This window comes from Pezoporus flaviventris, unplaced genomic scaffold (genome assembly GCF_033815535.1).
Source record: "Pezoporus flaviventris isolate CSIRO_AGI_PZ_B2104156 unplaced genomic scaffold, CSIRO_AGI_Pfla_v1 ptg000007l, whole genome shotgun sequence".
In the NCBI taxonomy this organism is placed as follows: Eukaryota; Metazoa; Chordata; class Aves; order Psittaciformes; family Psittacidae; genus Pezoporus; species Pezoporus flaviventris.
The window spans coordinates 20,398,593-20,415,943 of NW_026892555.1; the positions used below are offsets into that span (position 1 = coordinate 20,398,593).

The window sequence follows — 17,351 nt, forward strand, 5'->3', positions numbered from 1 at the left end:
CCCCATGCTTGATAGAGGTGTGAGGTACTTCCTGGAAGTATGGTTTGTGCCAGAGGACAGCAAAGGGATGTGTAGCAGGCTGTGAGCCCCAACGGGATCAGTCCTAGTTGCAGCATGGTTATACTGGGTCTGATCGGGATGGAGTTAACTTCCTTATGTCAATCTACCACAGCAGTTAGTAACAGGCTTTGGAGTTACTGTGCACAGGGAGCAAATTAGGCCAATATCTTTCCCAATATGCAAAATACTCTGGGATGTAGAGAGCTCTTCTGAAAGTCTCTGCTTTTGTTGTCTTATCCTGGTGTTAAAAAAGCTGTAGCTGGCTGAAAGATTCACTTCTTTTTCTTGCCAACTTGCCAATTTCAATAATTTTGACACCCTGTGGTTTGTTTCTCAGAACCTTCAGATTATGTGATCTCCAGCAGGCCTCCTAGCACGAGTAAGGCTGCAGGAGAGGAGTGTGGCTCACTCAGCATGGCTTCTACAATGGCAGTACACCAGGCTGGGAAATGCATCCAGGATCTGCTGTATTGCATATTAGCAAGAATGGAGGAGTGCTCCTTTCGCCCTGATTGTCAATCAAAATGGGATTTCTTTGAGCATGCTGTCTCCCTGAGCATGTCTTCAACTTTTGTCTCGCTTTCCCCTCCATCCCCCAAAGAGCTTTTGAAACCGCTGCCTAGATCCGAGCTGGCAGACGGGTAGAAATTTCAAGGAGAACAGGTTCTTCTATATTTTGTGAAAACTGGTAGCTTTGTAAAAGAAACCAAAATGAACAATATCCCACCCAAGGAAGCACAGAGAGACTCCAGGTCTTCTTTATGCAGTTTAATCTGTTAAGACATACTGCTAAAGCAGTCCGGCAGAGGTCCACCATTGCTACCAGCATCATTTCTGGTTCAGCTAACATGTCCAAAACTGTTAACATGGAATAGCAGGGGGTCAAAGACAGAGCATGGCTGGCCTATGGACCCTTGGGATGAGCTGGGCACCCCATGGAAGCAGATTGGAAACAGCAGGGAAGAACTGGGAGGATTTTGGAGCTGTCTGCAGATGTGGGAGAAAATTGGGTGCCCTGTAATGAAGAGTCATATGGACATGGAGCATGTCTGGAGTCACAGCAGTGGGGAGTGTAGTGACCATATGATGTGACTCCAGAGGAATTTGAGTTTCACTCTTGATCCTTGGAGATAACACTTTTCCAATAATCAGATAATAGTGAGTTTGCTTCGGCACTATAAGGAGAAAATTAAAAAAAAAATAAATTTCTTTTTTTGTTTACTTTGCCCCCTTTCATAGTAAAATGGATTTATTCCAACCAGTAGTGGGAATCAGTTCTTACTCATCCTAGGGGCTTCCACTGTTCCCTCTACTAACAATATTTTCATTTTAAAGATGCATTTCTAATGGCTTATCTGCTTTGCTGGCTGTTTTAAAAATCAAAGGCAATGATCATGATAATGCGAGGCAATGGCTTTTTCCGTTTCATTTTGTCCTACCCCCTTCTTTGGATCAAGTACATTGATCTAGTTCTTGCCTGTCAGTGTGAAGGTGGCACTGACTTCTCTGCTGTGTAGATGCCATTTACTATATACCCCCAGCTTAACTGCCTTATGCTCTCTGTGTTTATTGCTGCTAATCCACCAAAGACCTTAAAATCCAATAGAATTTGCCCCTTGGCAATGTGAAAATCTCCTTCATCCAATTCATTTTCCAACACAGAATTTCCAGGAGATAAATCCAGGCTTATTTTATATTGTTTTTGTTTTTGCACTGCCTAGTTATGAGATGTTGCATGACAACAGCTTAAAACAGTGAGTAATTACGAGCATAGTGGAACACGCTTCTTTTGCCTTTTAGGAATGATTTCTGCCTTTTTCCAGGACAGAAGTACCTTTCAGTAAAACAATTCAAAAGAGATAAATATGCAGACAGTTAACAGAAGTCAAATATTTGAACTGCTTTCCCCCTTCATTGTGGATTGTAGTTTCAAGGAACCCGTGCTCTTTGCCAGACACCTTGAAAAGGAAAGTTGCACGTCCAAGTCATAGAATCATAGAACCATAGAATGGTTTGGGTTGGAAAGGACCTTAAGATCATCTACTTCCAACTCCCCCGCCATGGGCAAGGACACCTCACACTGAACCATGTTGCCCATGGCTCTGTCCAGCTGCCAGAGATGGAGCATTCACCACTTCTTTAGGCAACCTGTTCCAGTGCCTCACCACCCTCACAGTAAAGAACTTCTTCCTTATATCTAATCGGGACTTCCCCTTCTTTAGTTTAAACCCATAACCTGCTGCCTTATTGCTACAGTCCCTGATGAAGAGTCCCTCTCTGCCATCCAACCTAGCAGTAGAGTGAATGGGAAGATGTGTCATTGCCTGCCTTGTGTCCTCAGGGCAATGCCTGTAGGAAAAGCTGGATGTATTTCGAATCAGTGATGGTACTGCTCCATACCCTCATGCCTTCTTGGAAAATGCATTTTAGCCCCACCAGTCTGACTGGAACTGAAGGGAATAGTATCAAGAACTGCCTTTGTTTCCTCCAGCCAGGTAGGCTTCCCATCCCAGGCATCTCCATCCCTTCCTAGTTTGAGTTTCTCCATCCAGCTCTTCCTCTTTGACACTGTGTCCATCTTCCATGTTGGCATCACATTCCACCAGCAAAATACTGGGGTTTGTGCCACATTAAATCAGAGCACTCCTAAGCCTAAGTCTCTGAGGAGCTCTGCAGTGTACACTTGCCAGCCCCCTCCAGGCTCAGCAAGGTGTTGCCTGCTGTCCAGTTTCTTCTCACCTCATGATTCTTGTATTAGTTTGCATCATCTCCATTTTCAGTAATAATTTCTTTTTGGTGTCCCTGCCCATGGTGGGGGGGTTAGGACTAGATGATCTTAAGGTCTTTTCCAACCCTAACTATGCTATGATTCCATATTGTGCCATGTTGGATGGTTTAGCAGAGTCTAGGTAAATCTCATTTTTTTTGACCAGTGAAATCCTTTTCTCAAAAATAGATATTGGCTAAACTGGACACATCTGTTTAAGAAAGGTATGGACTTGTATTCTCTTTCTCTGTGTTTGTTCTCCCCTTAAAGTTTTGCCTTATGCTTTACATGCTACATAGCCCAGATAAAGGGGCCCACATTTGTGCATATTACTTACAGTTCTTTTATTAGAGACAGCCTGAGAAGTAGAACTATTTGTTAGAAATACTTGCTGCCAGATTTACCATTTCATTTGCCAACTCTTTCATTATTCTGTGATTCTTAAATATAGATCATCTGGTCTTTCGATTCAGGCACATTAAAACTCTTCAAATTTTATTCCATTTCAGGTCAGTGATTTTCATCCCCATATTCTTAGTCTAATTAGCAACCCTGTCTTTGCCCCTGTGCTCACTGCCCTTTCTTAATGCAAACTGAGATGAAGGATTAAGTTTGTTTGGGACTATACCTAGATCACCTTTAATTTGGATTTTTTTCTGTCTGCATAACTTCTCTCTCTCCTTCTTCTTGTCTTTCAGGGCACTCTCACAGCATTATACTACTTGGGTGAGTTTCATTTGCAAAGTTAACACTGTTCTGGGGCAGCTTTTTCTTGACCCATTGCAAAATTTTCAATTTCTTGTTCATCAGTTTTGGGTAACAGTTCATTAAATTCAGTATTAATAAAATATTACTCTCTTACCTGAATCTTCCTGAAGGAGACAAAATACGCCTTGCACCTAATCACCTTCTGGAGAGGAGATTGCAGGGCTTTGCTCTCTGGCCATGGGATAAGACTCCAGGGAGAAGGGCAGAGAAGGAGCAGGCTGCAGCAAGAGGTGCCCCTCAATCCTTGTAGGGTCTGTGATCCCCTTGTGAGTGGGTGGCTGAGCAGGACTGGGTGGCAGCAGTGCTCAGGCTCCATGGGTCAGGAGCACAGGTTCTTGCATCTGTCCATATTTGTCTTCTCTTTGCCTCTTCTTAAAAAGTTAATTCATTCATAACCTAGAAGCCATCCTCAAACAGCTGGGTGGCGTTCACCCCCTGACGTTAAAAACAGGGTATGCCAGCTGAAAAATAATGCTCTTGCCCGCAGTGCAAAGGCAGTGCAGGTAAGGGCTTGATGCACAGCATCCAGCCATGGCTGGCCATCTGGCTCACTGAAGCCATGTCCCTCTTGTTATGTTGACAGCTTCATGTTTGCTCTGGTTCGTTTTGTTTTGCCGAGTTAGGTTGCTGGGATTTAGCACAGCTGGGAGACTTGCATTATCCCACTCAGGGATAAGATGGGAAAACAGCCTTAGCTTTCACTTGCTCCAAGGAGGCTGGGGACATTTGTTGTGGCTGGATAGGGTCATCTCAGCAAAGGACTGAAAGGTACTTCATGCAGTGAGGCCTCTCACTCGAAGGATGACACAGTTCTTGGTTCCTGTTAAAGACAAACTAGAGCATTAAATACAGCAAGTATTGGTAACTGGATCTTACAGCATTTGGTTGCTCCTGTCTTACATTCATTTATTCTTGGGGTATTTCTGCGTGGTTTTGGCAGGCAGTTGTTGGCTTGATCTTGCATGTGCTCTACAGCAACTAAACATTGAGTGTGGTTACGCTCTTCACTTGCTTTTAGTAGCTTTTTTTTTCCATGCAAACCATACTCATGAAGCTTCCAGTCAATTCAAACCAGGGACAGAGTGAGCTCATACCTGCCTGCAAAACACTGCAAACCCATGGAGACTACTAGGTCAGCTAGGTCAACAGAAAGACTGACAGATTGGGTGGATTTGTGGGAGTCTTGACTATATGTTCAGATTCACATAAACCACTGCTGGGCTCAGAGCACAGCCACCATATGCTTGTTTGTTTACCTGGTGGAAGCCAGCCATGAAGTTGCCTCATGTGCAGCGTTGCTTTTATAAATGGGCATGCTAGGAGAGCAAGCTGTGGTGCCAGGTCTGGTTTCAGGGAAGAGCACTCAAGAGAGACACAGAGCACCAGCCGGTGCCTGAAAAAATCTAAAACATGGAACAGATTCCATGTTTGTCATCACCTGTGGGGAAGGGGTGGGAGATGATTAGGGATGGGCTGTTTTGCTCTTCTCTCCCCAGAGATCAGCACCTTTTGGTTTTGCTGCTGCCACAGATGCCCGATTGCTTCTGCTGCTTCATGCCCACTTCCTGTTGCAGTGCCAGGCTGTGCCGGGGATGCAGAGCCTGTGGTATGCAAACAGCTCATGCGCTTGCCTTTGTGCAAGTGCTGTGAGCTTGCATCACAGGTATGTAACTAACTGGTGTCCTTCTCAAACCAAGGTCAGGGACACAGGCAGGCACCAGCAGTGCAGCCTCTGGGGCTGGAGAGATGGAAGCATTGGGTGCTAGAAAAGGTGAAAGGGAGAAGTGGGATGTGAAGGGATGCAGTTGGCTGGGCTGCTGCCAGAGTCAATCCTCCTGATTAGCTTGAGAAGAGCTGCTGCTGAAGTAGCAAGGATCCTCCACGTCCCAGCACGATACCCCCTCCAGCTCCTACTCCTGTGTTTAGGAAATTTATGACAAATTTATCACCATTTACCTCTTGGGTATCAAAGGGAGAAAGGGGAAAATTACTTGTTATCAAGGAAAGGGTAAAGATGCCTGGTGTAAGCCAGAAAACTGATGCCAAAAATGCTTTCATTCCTATCTATCTCCTCAGCAGCTACTGACAGTAGGAAACCTTTCTCTATTATCTGTGGAGGAAAAAGTTAAGGAAGCTCCTGACAGGAACACTGTATAATGATGCATGCAAGGACAGTGAGTTCCACTCCCAAGAGCAAAGGTCCAGGGCTTTCTTCTAAACTGACCTTTTTGTTTTGCTCCAGACGCTGCCTGACCACTGATAAAAAGCTGGGCAAGGCTTTACCCATCTAGCGTTGAGGAGCAGAGATTGGCTGCTGGGATGCGCTGGGTGACTGGGAAGGACATGGACATGTCCTGGTCAGGACTGGCAAGGAACTGGAGCAGACTCAGATTTTAAATTTTTAAATTCTAAAATTTTATTTTTTTTTTTTAATTCAACCCAATATGATTTTCCCTATGGGCAGGTAACAGCTGGGTGTCAAGCTGGGGCTGGGCGAGGGTGGGGCAGTGTTGAGCACAGGCTGAAGACCCACCGCTGGGGGGTTCCTTTAGGGACAGGGTGCAGGAATCTGCCTGCTTTGCAGGGATGTGCACACAGGCACCAGCTGGGCTCCCCAGAGTGGGCCGCAAAACACCACTGCAGAGGAAAACAGGTCTCCAGTGCCAAGAGCTGACCTGCCTCCAAGCTCCTTGGAGCCATGGGAAGTGCTGGGATGGTGATGTGTCCATGAAGGAAGGATAACGTCACGCTCTTGTTCCTGAGCGTGGGCACTGAAACACCATGTTAAAGGTTCATTTTTTTAATAAATGGGGCTATTCACACGCTGGTGTATTTTGCAGGAGTGTGATACAGTATTTCCGTTGAGTGTGCAGGCTGCTGATTTGTTACTACAAATTAAATACTAGCAGCTACTTGGATAAGATAAGCTACACAGAAGTGGATAGCAGCAACTCCAGGAAGGGAGAAGAAAAATAGGGAGTGGAAGCGCAGGAAAAGAAAGAAGAAAACAGCAAAAACATTTGAAATTTGCCAAGTGTGATAAACACTGCAAACACTTTTTGAAAAACTGGAAATGTTCTTTTTTCATATAGGTGGGACTAAAATACAGATGACAGAATTCCTGTCACTGATTCCTGTTCCTTTCTCCTTAGTGGAGAAAGATTTATTTGGGAGCAAAAGGGTATTTCTATCTTGTTTCTTTGTTTTTCTTCACTCACTATCGCTGCGTGCATGGTTGGTTTCCATGATGGTGTCAGGCACTTGGGCTCTGATCCAGCAAATACTTAAGCACACGTGTAACATCCCAGCCGGTGTAAGGTTATCCATGTGCTTAGATGATTTTGGGTCAGGATCTTAATATGTCTGAGGCTCAGATGTGACTTCCACACAGCAAGGAGGAGATGCAGAAGAGCCAGACAATTAGAAAATGTTATTGTGAGACCACAGAGATCTTCACAAGGGGCTAAGGGGTAAATTGCTACCTGAAGTATTATTTTGGGCGGGGGGGGGGGGTGAATTGGTAAATCAATCATTCTCCAGAAAGTGCTGCTTTTGGAAGCAATCAGCAAATTCAGTCCAAATGAGACAGCTTAGGTTAAACTGTGCAGAGTTTGGGAGGAGAGGGTGGGCAGAGCTTCCTGGCCAGGCAGTCACCAAGGACAAGGGAGGATGACTGCCTGTGGGGCAAGCAACCGTGACCCTTCCTGCCCACACAGGTCTTTGCTGAAGCCCTACTGCAGATGAAGACCTTTGTTTCCAAATAACCTTGGCTTGTTTTAAAAGTGCCCCAAACGTTTTCTTTGATCCAAAGTGCATTTGTTTCTCCCTGCATGCTGCCAAGAAATCAATTTTTGTTTGATCCAAATGACTTTCCCCTGTTTTCTTTCAGTTTGGCCCCCAGATAAGTGCACACAACTCAAGTGCATCCATTAACAGGAAGCATTCACATTCAGCAGCAGAGCCTTCTGGCTGGGCCCTTAGGAGGTACTGATCATGATTGCTAGATGATGGGAATTTTTTCCAGCTAAGAGTATTTCTGTTTCCATCTGCTCTCTTAAGTTTCTGAGCTGCCCTCCTGGTGCCTCAGTGCCACTGAGGTGGGATCCCTGCAAGGGTGATTCGCATCCAGCACACTTGCTACTCCCTGGAGGTGTAAATGATGTGGCAGCCAACCTCAACTCCTCTTGCTTTCCCAGCTGTGGTTTGGGGGACAGCACAGGCCTTAGGTCCTTCCTAACAGGCATGAAGGGATGAGGCCACCCTGTGGGGGGAGAGACTTAGCACTGCAGGCTCCAGCGGCATTCTGACAGCAAGTCTCCAGGCCAGGGAATGGGCCCTGGCTCCTTTTAGCTGCCAGAGTAGATGTACCCCTGGAAATGTACAAAATGGCAGAAAGTGTATTGCATCTTGCTCGTGGCTCAAAATGCTTTCCCATCTAACCACCAAGCAGTGCAGGGTGAGGCTGAATTAAAGGCATTGCAGGGGAAATCCAGGAGAATGAGCAGAAAGAGGAGATGATGTAGGGACATTGGCATATGGGAGGAGATGCGGAAGAGATGCACCAGCCCCAAAAGTGATTAGCTTCTGTGAGGAGGCAGGTGCAAGCAAAAGTTTTATAAGGCCATGTGAGAAGCTATTGCATATCCCAACACAATACTGCCTAAGGGTAGATGATGGCATTATTTAGGCTCAAATGCCAGGAAAGGTGTTGCAGACCAAGTGATCCTTTCTACAGAATATATCACAAAAATCTGACTCATGGTGCAAGAGCTTCCACCACCCCTCAGCAGCACCTATCAGATGTCTTTGCTTGGGAACAGGTCCTCACTGCTGATGCTCACACCCTCTCATCACTCCAGTCCAGTGGCTAAAATGGGTGCTGTGTGAATCTACAAAGCTGCTGGTGCTGTACAGGAACCCAAAGGTATTGCTTCTGAAAAGGAGCTTCCTTCATTCACGCTTCCTGGGAACAGGAATTAGTGGCACTAAAGAGCCGTGACAGACACATGTGGAGGTTAGGATTTTCTTACACTGCTGCATTCCTGGGAAACCATCTTCCACCTGATTTGACTGTAACAATAATTCTTTCACTGAGCCACTGTCAGTGAACAGGGTGGGCTGAACCACTTTCCCTTCTTGTTTTTGTTTCAACCCCCCTGTGCTGGTAGTGCCATGTTAGTTGTATCAAAACTAAAATGTCTTTTCCTGTGGGGTTTTTTCCACCCTGTTTTTCTACAAGAGAAAAAGTCAACGTAACAGCATTTTGCTGAGCCCTGTTTCTGTCTCTTTTTTATCTGTGTAACTGATGCCAATGGAAACATTAGCTACTCTTTCAAACAGCAAGCTGCAGAGGCCAGCAGAATACATGTGGGTTTGTATATATATATATATATATGTATATAAAACATTAAAATAATGCCTACTTGCTTTTTTTCTTCATTTTATTTTTTAAAACAGAAAAAAAAGCCATAGATGTTTGAGGGAAGATTTCAAGACGAAGCACTTTTCTGAGTGTTGTTTTGGTCAGAGGGAAGCCAAGAGTAGATTCTCAGCTGCTTACATGGATGTGGCTCCTTTCTGAGAGCAAGGACTGATACCAGGGAAGTTCTAGTCTTTTGTGGGTTCAAAGATCAACCCATATAGAGTTTCTGCTCCCTGCATGACTTCCATTTTATGGGCACACAAATGTTATCTATTGTTAGCTCTGCAGAGCCAAAAGAAGTTGGGGAGGAAATGCTGGATTGTGTCCCACCTTGTAACACCATATTTGTCTGTAATTTATTACAGAGGTCCTGATACATGTATTTTATAAGCAGGTTTAGGTATTACATATATCTATGTATATATTATGAGATATATGTAATACACATTACTGCAGTCAGTGAAGCTCTAGCAGAGTGTCCATCACATTAGGGGTGAGGCAACCAACTCATGTCCCCTGGTAGTGCTCCCCACAGGCTCCAGACGTGGAGGGGTTGAAGAGAGGAGAACAGAGACCTCTCCTCTGTCCCCAGTGCAGGACAGAGACCTTTCCCCATGATGCATCATGTCCCTGTAGCAGGAGGAGGAGTGTGAGTCTTTGTACGATGGTCCCAGGTGGATGCAAGGCATTTGTTCCTCAGTAGGCTTTAAACTTTAAATATCTTTTATGTATTTTTCCAGTCTGTGCCCATGTCTCATTGCTTTGCATTCACTTGGATGATTGACACTACAAAAGAGACTGCTTTGACACTGGGGGCTTTACTGTGGGGAAGTTAATCTTATTCAGGGAATATAGGCTTTTGTGCCACTTTTAGGAGGATTCGGATCTCCAAGTGATGGATGCCATTGCTTTTGTTTCTGTGTCCATCTATGTGGTTTAAGGTCTCCCTTGTTCCTTGTCCCAGGAAGCTTGGTGGGTTACAGCAAGTGCTGGGGAGAAGCAGAAATTTCAGGTGCAAATTCAGAAAATCTCCCTGTTGTGGAGACATCCCCAGCCACCATCTATGGGGGGGCACAGCAGGACCTCTGACCAGCCCTGGGAACTGGAAGCAGCACACTTCAGACTGCAGTTATCATATGTTTTTCAGAGCCTTGGTCTTTTCTTTTTTCACTTAGCATCTTTCAACCAGCTGAAAATTACAACCTTCAAAACACATAATGAGTGCGTCCTTACAAACACCATGAATGATTTAAAAACCTCTCTGGGCTCTTGTCCTGCAGCAGAAATACCCCATGAAAGAGAGTGGAAGGGTTATTTTTATGCTGGAAGACAGAGGTGCTTTGCACAACCATGTGTTTGTAGGTGTGGGGACCAGACTTGGGGAACAGAGCAGGCACGGGTCCCTAGGTGGTTTATGTGGGGAGCTCCCAGGAACCCTGCCTAGACACCTCCACCAGTCCTTTAGGGCATCAGCAAAATGGCTATTGAAAAGTTTTGTGACCATTAAAATGCATGTCTTGTGTAGTCCACTTTTGCGGTAGGGACTTTAGAAGAATAAAACCCATTAAAATCTCCCCCAGGTGCACACTTTTGACAGACTAATAGGAAGTGGTGCACTAGGCAGTGTTGAGGGGTATCTTTTTTAATGGCAATCCCCAGCTTTCTGTTGTATTGTACAAACCTTGCCATTAAATGAAAAAAATAACCCATCTGTATGTTATGGTACAATTTTATCAGTAGGTATTGACATGAAGTTTCACCTTCTATACTGGATTAATATGTGTGATTATATGTAACTTGTAGTAATCAGTGGGGGTTTTAAAATTCATTGCATTATTCTTGTTCTGTTAAAGAGTCACGGGTCTCCCAGCAAATTATGAATACTTTTAAGGCATGGATTTTAGGCACTGAGGCTGCCTTATTTTGTTGTAAAACTCTTTGAGCCCTCTTTACTGCTTTGCACTGAGGCCTGGGGTGCAGCTCCTGATCCCAGAGGCCTTTGCCCCTTAATATGAATGGCCTCAGGAAGCCCCAGCATGGTGATGGTGATGGGAAGGTGGTCTGTAAGCTGTGCTGGAGGGAGAGATGCACATCTCACTAAATGCTACATAAACCAGCTCTGGCTGTTAGTGTTGAGCTAAATGTCCCAGGTGCCTGCTGCTCTCACACTAGAGAGGGATGCAGAGGAGGGCAATGGGGCTCTGTAGTCCCTGCACTGCCCACCAGTCAGTGTTCCCATCATCCTCCCTCTGCCTCGGATGGGGGAAGCCATTCCCAGCACCCCGTCACCATCCCAGGTTGTCTTTTCCTTTTTAATACTTTCTCTTTTGCCTGTTGCAGAAGGGCCAAAGTCAACTTCAGCTGCGGATGCCCCAGTGTTTGCATTTGCAGACCCCATGTGGCTTTACATCTGCTTCTACTTTCACCAGAGCTGTCTACTGCAGTTTGTTCCTGGTATTTCATATCCGGGCACTGGTCAGTAACTATCACCAACTCAGTTAAGTACAGGAGTATTTTCTTGTTGCTGACACTTTGTCTTTCCTCCCTGCTTCTTGCAGGTGAATGTGTTTCCCTCCTCCTGGCATCTCCCGCGTTCTGCCCCTGGTGTGTGCATGTGCTGCGGGGCTCTGGTAAGGCAATGTGCAGAGAGGGAAAAAGGAAATTTGGGGGAAGAAGTGGATTTCAGCTAGAGTTACAAAGAAATCTGAGACACTGGTGTCATGTCTTTGCCTGCAGGATAAGGCTGCAGAGGTGCGTCGGAGCCAGGTCTAGGCAGGCACTGCTTTGTCCTCTTCCTGGGACATTTTGCCAGGAGCAGCAGGAGAAGCATCACAGGCAGGTGAGCAGGAGGGACTGGTGGCCGAGGCTCAGGGACTTGAGGCCACGCTGGCCAGGAAGCTTAGAGGTTTGGCCAGCAGCCCCACACGGCTGCTGCCCCACATCACTTCAGTAAGGACCGCTGCTGCCTCACCCCAAACCCGCGCAGAGATGCTGGTGACCAAATGTGCATCTCTGTGACTATGAATAAAGCCCCAGCTGCGTGTCATTTTGAAAGACCCTAATTTTAGCTAGCCAGTGCAGCGCCCGGCTGCGCATCACTGAGGTGCCGTGGCACACGCGGAGGGCAGAGCTTTCACCCTTCCTCTTGGGTGAAGGGGTTCTTTCTGTCAGAGGCTGGGGACGCAGGAAGACGGGGAAGAGGGAGGTGCATTTTCTCATGGGGACAGGGTAAGGAGAGTGCCGGGCATGGGGCCGTGCCCCGGCGCAGCCCGCTCCAGCGAGCGCTGCGTGCCTGTGTTCAGCGTGCGCGCAGTGTGACAGATGACCTATGGAAACCGTTTCGGAGCACTGCTGGGGTTGCCAGGACAACCCGTGCTCCCTGGGCCTGCGCCTGGCCATGTGACAGCCGCCTTGACGTCAGCTGGAGGCAGAGCCTGCGGTTTCGGCCGCGCAGTCAAAGCCGTGTGAGCCCGGTGGATGCAGGAGTTATCCCCGCCGCCGCTGCCGCCGCTTCTCGGGCTGCCGGAGCATGGACTATTAACAACTTGCATTTCTGCAGTGTGAGGTAACCGTTTGCTTTACGTTCTCATCAGGTATTTCTTGTTCTTTCCTAAAAAAAAAAAGAAAAAAAAAAAAGAATAGAAAGCAGCTTATCGGGACTGGTATTTTTTTCACTTGTTTGTTTTGGCTGGAAGTTTGCCTTGATGAACAAGCCCGGCACCATCAGATAAATGCAGAGCGGCTTCCAGTTACTAATTCTGTGTGCAGACTGCAAAGTGGACTTAAATTTAGATTAATGATCCATGAAAGGGGAAGAAAATGATATTGTTCTCATTTGACACTTTAGGAATACAAATGAACAGGAGTAATCCTAGGCTAATGCGTTCAGGAGTTGTAAGAAATTCTGTTTAGGTTTTCTGTTGATTGGGGCATCTCTACAGCTTTATAACTCCGTTGGAGCTTAGATAATTAGGTTTTTAAAGCTGCCCAATTCAGGCGGGTTTGTACCTAACGTGTTCGCTGATGGGGAAGCCCACAGCCGATGCCGTTAGTTACAGCTTGAAATCCAACTCCCAAAGTTCGAGTCTTTAAACCATCTTTGTTCACACAGAGTCCCTGCATGCTCCCCGGGTTTTCTGTCCCTCTCCTGGGGCACGCGGCACTCTTGACCGTATAGCGTTTACAAAGGGAAGGATCAAGAGCTTCCTGAAAAATTGTCTGAAACATGCCCAGAGAGCAGCGCTGCTGAACATGGGCTTTTACCCTTTCCCTCGCATGCACACACACGGCTTGGGTTTTGCCTTTTTTTTCTGTTGTGGGTTGAGAGCGTTTAGAATAGCCAAAAAAAGAACTGCAGCATGAACTGCATCACAGTCATTGAAAAATGAAACGCTATTTGGGTCCTTTCGTCAAAAGAAGAGCTGGTTTGGGTCTGTTTCTGTATTACATGTACTCCGAGGGGGCTGTTGCGGGGAAAGAAATCACAGGGCTCCTGAAGTTTAGTGCCACAGCCTGAGTTTGTTTGTGTGGGAACATATAGATTCGTTTTAAGAACAGATTACAGCTGAAGCATCGTGTGCGTTGTTTCCTGGAAAAGTATGCTCAATCGGTTTTATCTTCTCTAATTATATGCTCCTGTTCCGTTCCTCCCAAAGTTCAAAGGGTTTATTGATAATGGTAATGATTTTCTAAAGCAGCTGCCACCCTGAAACAATCACAGAGCTACAAAACAATTTGAAACACAGAGCAATAAAAGATAAAAAATTCTATGAAAATTATTTGAATGTGACCAAATGCAGCAGAAGCAATTGTTTCAGAAAGGGAGGCAAGGCAGAGATTAAAACTGAAAACACTTCTGTAAGGAAAGTTATGGCTTAATGCTCTGGATTTCACTGCATTTCCTATTATTAACAGAGCAACAAGGATAAATGCATCTGAAACCTCTAAACCATTCCACTTGCTGTTATCTCATATGCTCTTTCCAATTTAACTCTTGTGCTTAGAATATCAATGTTAGGGAGGCTGGAATATTTTTAATTTCCTTTATTAAATTCTTTACCTGATGCCAATGCATCAGTGCATGAGGAATCTTGACTGGCTCCTTGCAAGTGAGTTTAACCAAGGTTTACAGGAGTCTTGGAGCTTCCCTGTGGAGGTGCTAGCACCCCATGTGCAGCCTTCCTGTGGGGAGTGGGAGTCTCAGTGTTCTCATAGGGGTGCAAACCAGTGTGAAGAGCTGTGTTTTGGCTGATGGTGGTCCCTGCCCCTCACCTGCATGGGCGGGTCTCCTCAGAATCTGTGGAGTGGGGCAGGAGGGGAGGGCAAAAGGAGGCAGTTGATGTGACCCACCAGCCTGTTCACCAGCACACACCAGTGGGGTAAGTCCAGTGAGGGACTGAGGCATGGAGTCTGGGGATTGATTCCTGCTGAGCAGCACCTGCCATTCGAGAGAAGTCATTAATTTCCAGTCTGGAGAATTTGGCTTCATGTATAGCTGCAGTCTCCTGGTAGGTTTGACTTGAGTTGTCAGTGTGGCAGTGATGCTCACGAAGGGCTGGGGCTTCACCTCATTCATTTAGGCTTGCATACAGTGTCTTGTAGCTTTTGATGCCTTGAAAACACCTGCAAGGGCAAAAATAATTGATGCAACTTTTGCTGAAGAGCTGTTAATTAGAAATATTTATAAACAGCTGGAATGGACATATCTTGCATTAGTGGTAACTGAGCAAGTCTTCTAAAAGCTCTAGCTTGACCTGAGAGAGGAGGATGATTAATTCCTTCACATTTTACCAGGAGGGTCCCAGCCATGGTGTGGCAGGAGGCAGCTGGTGAGTGCTGCTGAGGTTTCACAGGGGTGTGTCCTGCTTGGCAGTGACCACCTCTGCCCCCTCTCTTTGAGCCTCTGGGGGCTTTGGGAATCCCATCAGCCCAGGCAGGCTTGTTTGAGCCCCAGAGGTGGGGATGGCTGAGATGTGGTCAAGCAGGCAGCTTCAGGCAGTGCCAGAGTGTGCAGCTGGAGGAAAAGGCAGAGGGGAATAGCAGGGGACAGTGTCTGAGCTGTCCCACGGCTGCATGCCTCTGCTCAGTGGTTTCATGCTCTCGTTTTCGCTGGTCAGCTGTGTACCAAATCCTTTTGACAGACACCTGGATTTTACCCTGTATGTGTGTGAAGTTGCCAGGCAATGTAATGCTAAGCATCCCAAAATCTCCGCCCTGCCCTGATTTGACCCACCATTAGAAAAGAGCAAACAGCCTGTAGGTTCCTTCCTACCGCTGAGAGAGGGGAAAGGTGGCTGCCCCCCATCCCTCATCCTCTGCCCAGCGCCGCAACCGTGACACTGCCAGCTTAGCTGGACTTGAAATCCTCTGACGTAAAGAGAAAAACGTAAGACTACACATGGGCTCGGTGAGAAACCACCTTCTTCTGGGGTGGTCAGATTGACCCTCATACCTCCCATCAGCCTTCATATCATTTACAAATGTCACCCCTTTGCACACACACAAGGAGGAGACGGTTTCTATTGACAGCCTCCTTGTCCATGGAGAAGGGTGAGGAAACTGAGAATTCCTAAAGAATTCAAGCATTTCACCTTAGGAAATATCTTGGCTAAAACCAGGACTGAGATTTCCTTAAGTCACTTCTCACACAACTGGATACATACAGGGAAATTAAAAAAAGACATGATCTGTTGATGCCTCTAGCCTAGTAATAATAACACACTCAAACCTTTTGTGTGCTCTGCCTTGTTCTGGTTGAGTTGATGGGCAATGACAATCTAAATTTAGGTTAGAAGCATAATAAAACCTAAAAACAACTTGCAAAGCAGAATGCTGAGTCCTTGCATTTTTCAAACAGAATGAGATTTCTGTCTTTTTAAAGGTCCTAGTTGTTACTCAAGGCAATAATTCAAGGGGAATAAAATCCCCTGTATAAGGGGGAAGAATTGTCAGACTAGGAACTGATGTAGGATTATGGAATTTCAGGCTCTTAAATTACATATTGCTGAAGTTGGTTTCCACCCTGCTAAAAATCGTTACATTGTGCTAATTTAATGTCCTGCATCAACGTTAGCAACAACTGGTTTAAATGATAACTGAGCTGCAGTACAGATTTGGTATTTTAATCAACAGTTGCTTTTCCAATTAAAAGCAGATGCCATGGGTATGGTACTCTGAATGCAAAATAAAAGTTGAGCTGGTTGTCGGTTCCAAGTTAAAGCAACAAAAATCCTAACTCTGGAATGTTTTTGGTAGTCATATTTTAGAAGTAATCTTCCATGGTGAGCCAAAATCTGTGCAGACAGTTATAGTCAGATAACAGTTAAAAAAATAGACAATGTTTTGGCTGTACTTTCACTGCTGTTAAATTTATCTTCTTAAATAGCAGCTAGTATGAGTTGAGGTTTGAGAAACAGTAATTTTGTAATTATTTTACATGGATCGAATTATTCTGTCATCAAATTTGCATTTCAGACAGCATTACAGTATGAAAATATAATTAGAAACTGTACTTCAGGAATTGCTGAATGTGGTGTTTCCCAGGGGAGCACTGTGAAGAAGCTGCCCTCACTACAACTTTAGCAAATGTCAAAATCCTATAGGTGGAAAATGTAAAGGCTGAGTTGTAAAGTTCTTCTCCCTTCTGCAGTCTGCAGTCACTGTGAGCTTTCTGCCAAACTTCATTTTTCTGTAAGATTAATTTCCACAGAAACATCTGATCATTAAAAGCTGAAGTGCTCGGATCCTGCTCAGCTGAATTTCAGCCTGGCTGTGCTGAGAGCTGCTGAATTGCTTTCAGCCACAAAATGACACTGTGATAATGTAAGGATCTGATTAACACACAGGAAAGCCAAGAAGCTTGTACTTCAGGCTGAAATGCTGGTTTTAATCTGCCCAGAGCGTGGAATTCCCAGCAATGCCTCCTATCACAGGACAGAGCAGAGGCTGGGTCTCAGTTTACATCTATTTCTCTTCTTTTGTAATTCAAGACTTTTTGCTGTGCATGTTCACAATGTTATGCAAGCTTTTAGCTGTGTAAATCTCATTGATGTCAATCCTTACCTTTTTTTTTCTATCCTTGTTATGATCTTTGGCTTATCATAAACAAATTAGCTGTAAATGAGCATATCTTTTCTTTTTAGTTGTGTTGATAAATCCTGTCCAACTTTGTCAGAGACACACACTTCGGGGAGCATCATGGCCAGTTTTTCTGACCACCTTGTTGGGATGTTGGACAGGACCATATGTGGAGCAAAGCCTGTGATGCGTGGAGCGAAGCCTGTGATGCACAAAGCAAAGCTGGAATTGGGAGGAGGTAGAAGCTGACTGTGGGGC

General features: G+C 45.6%; 1 protein-coding gene and 1 long non-coding RNA gene across 5 annotated transcripts in view; one reads left to right on the plus strand and one right to left on the minus strand.

Annotated features, from left to right (window-relative positions):
• The window catches only part of LOC133266610 (uncharacterized), a 371,798-nt gene that overhangs the window by 52,857 nt on the left and 301,590 nt on the right, over window positions 1–17,351 (minus strand). The window lies entirely within an intron of this gene.
• The window catches only part of NCALD (neurocalcin delta), a 53,098-nt gene continuing 48,184 nt past the window's right edge, over window positions 12,438–17,351 (plus strand). The window contains exon 1 of the mRNA XM_061447970.1: window positions 12,438–12,582. The gene's annotated coding sequence lies outside the window, so the exon portion shown is untranslated. The remainder of the gene's footprint in view (window positions 12,583–17,351) is intronic.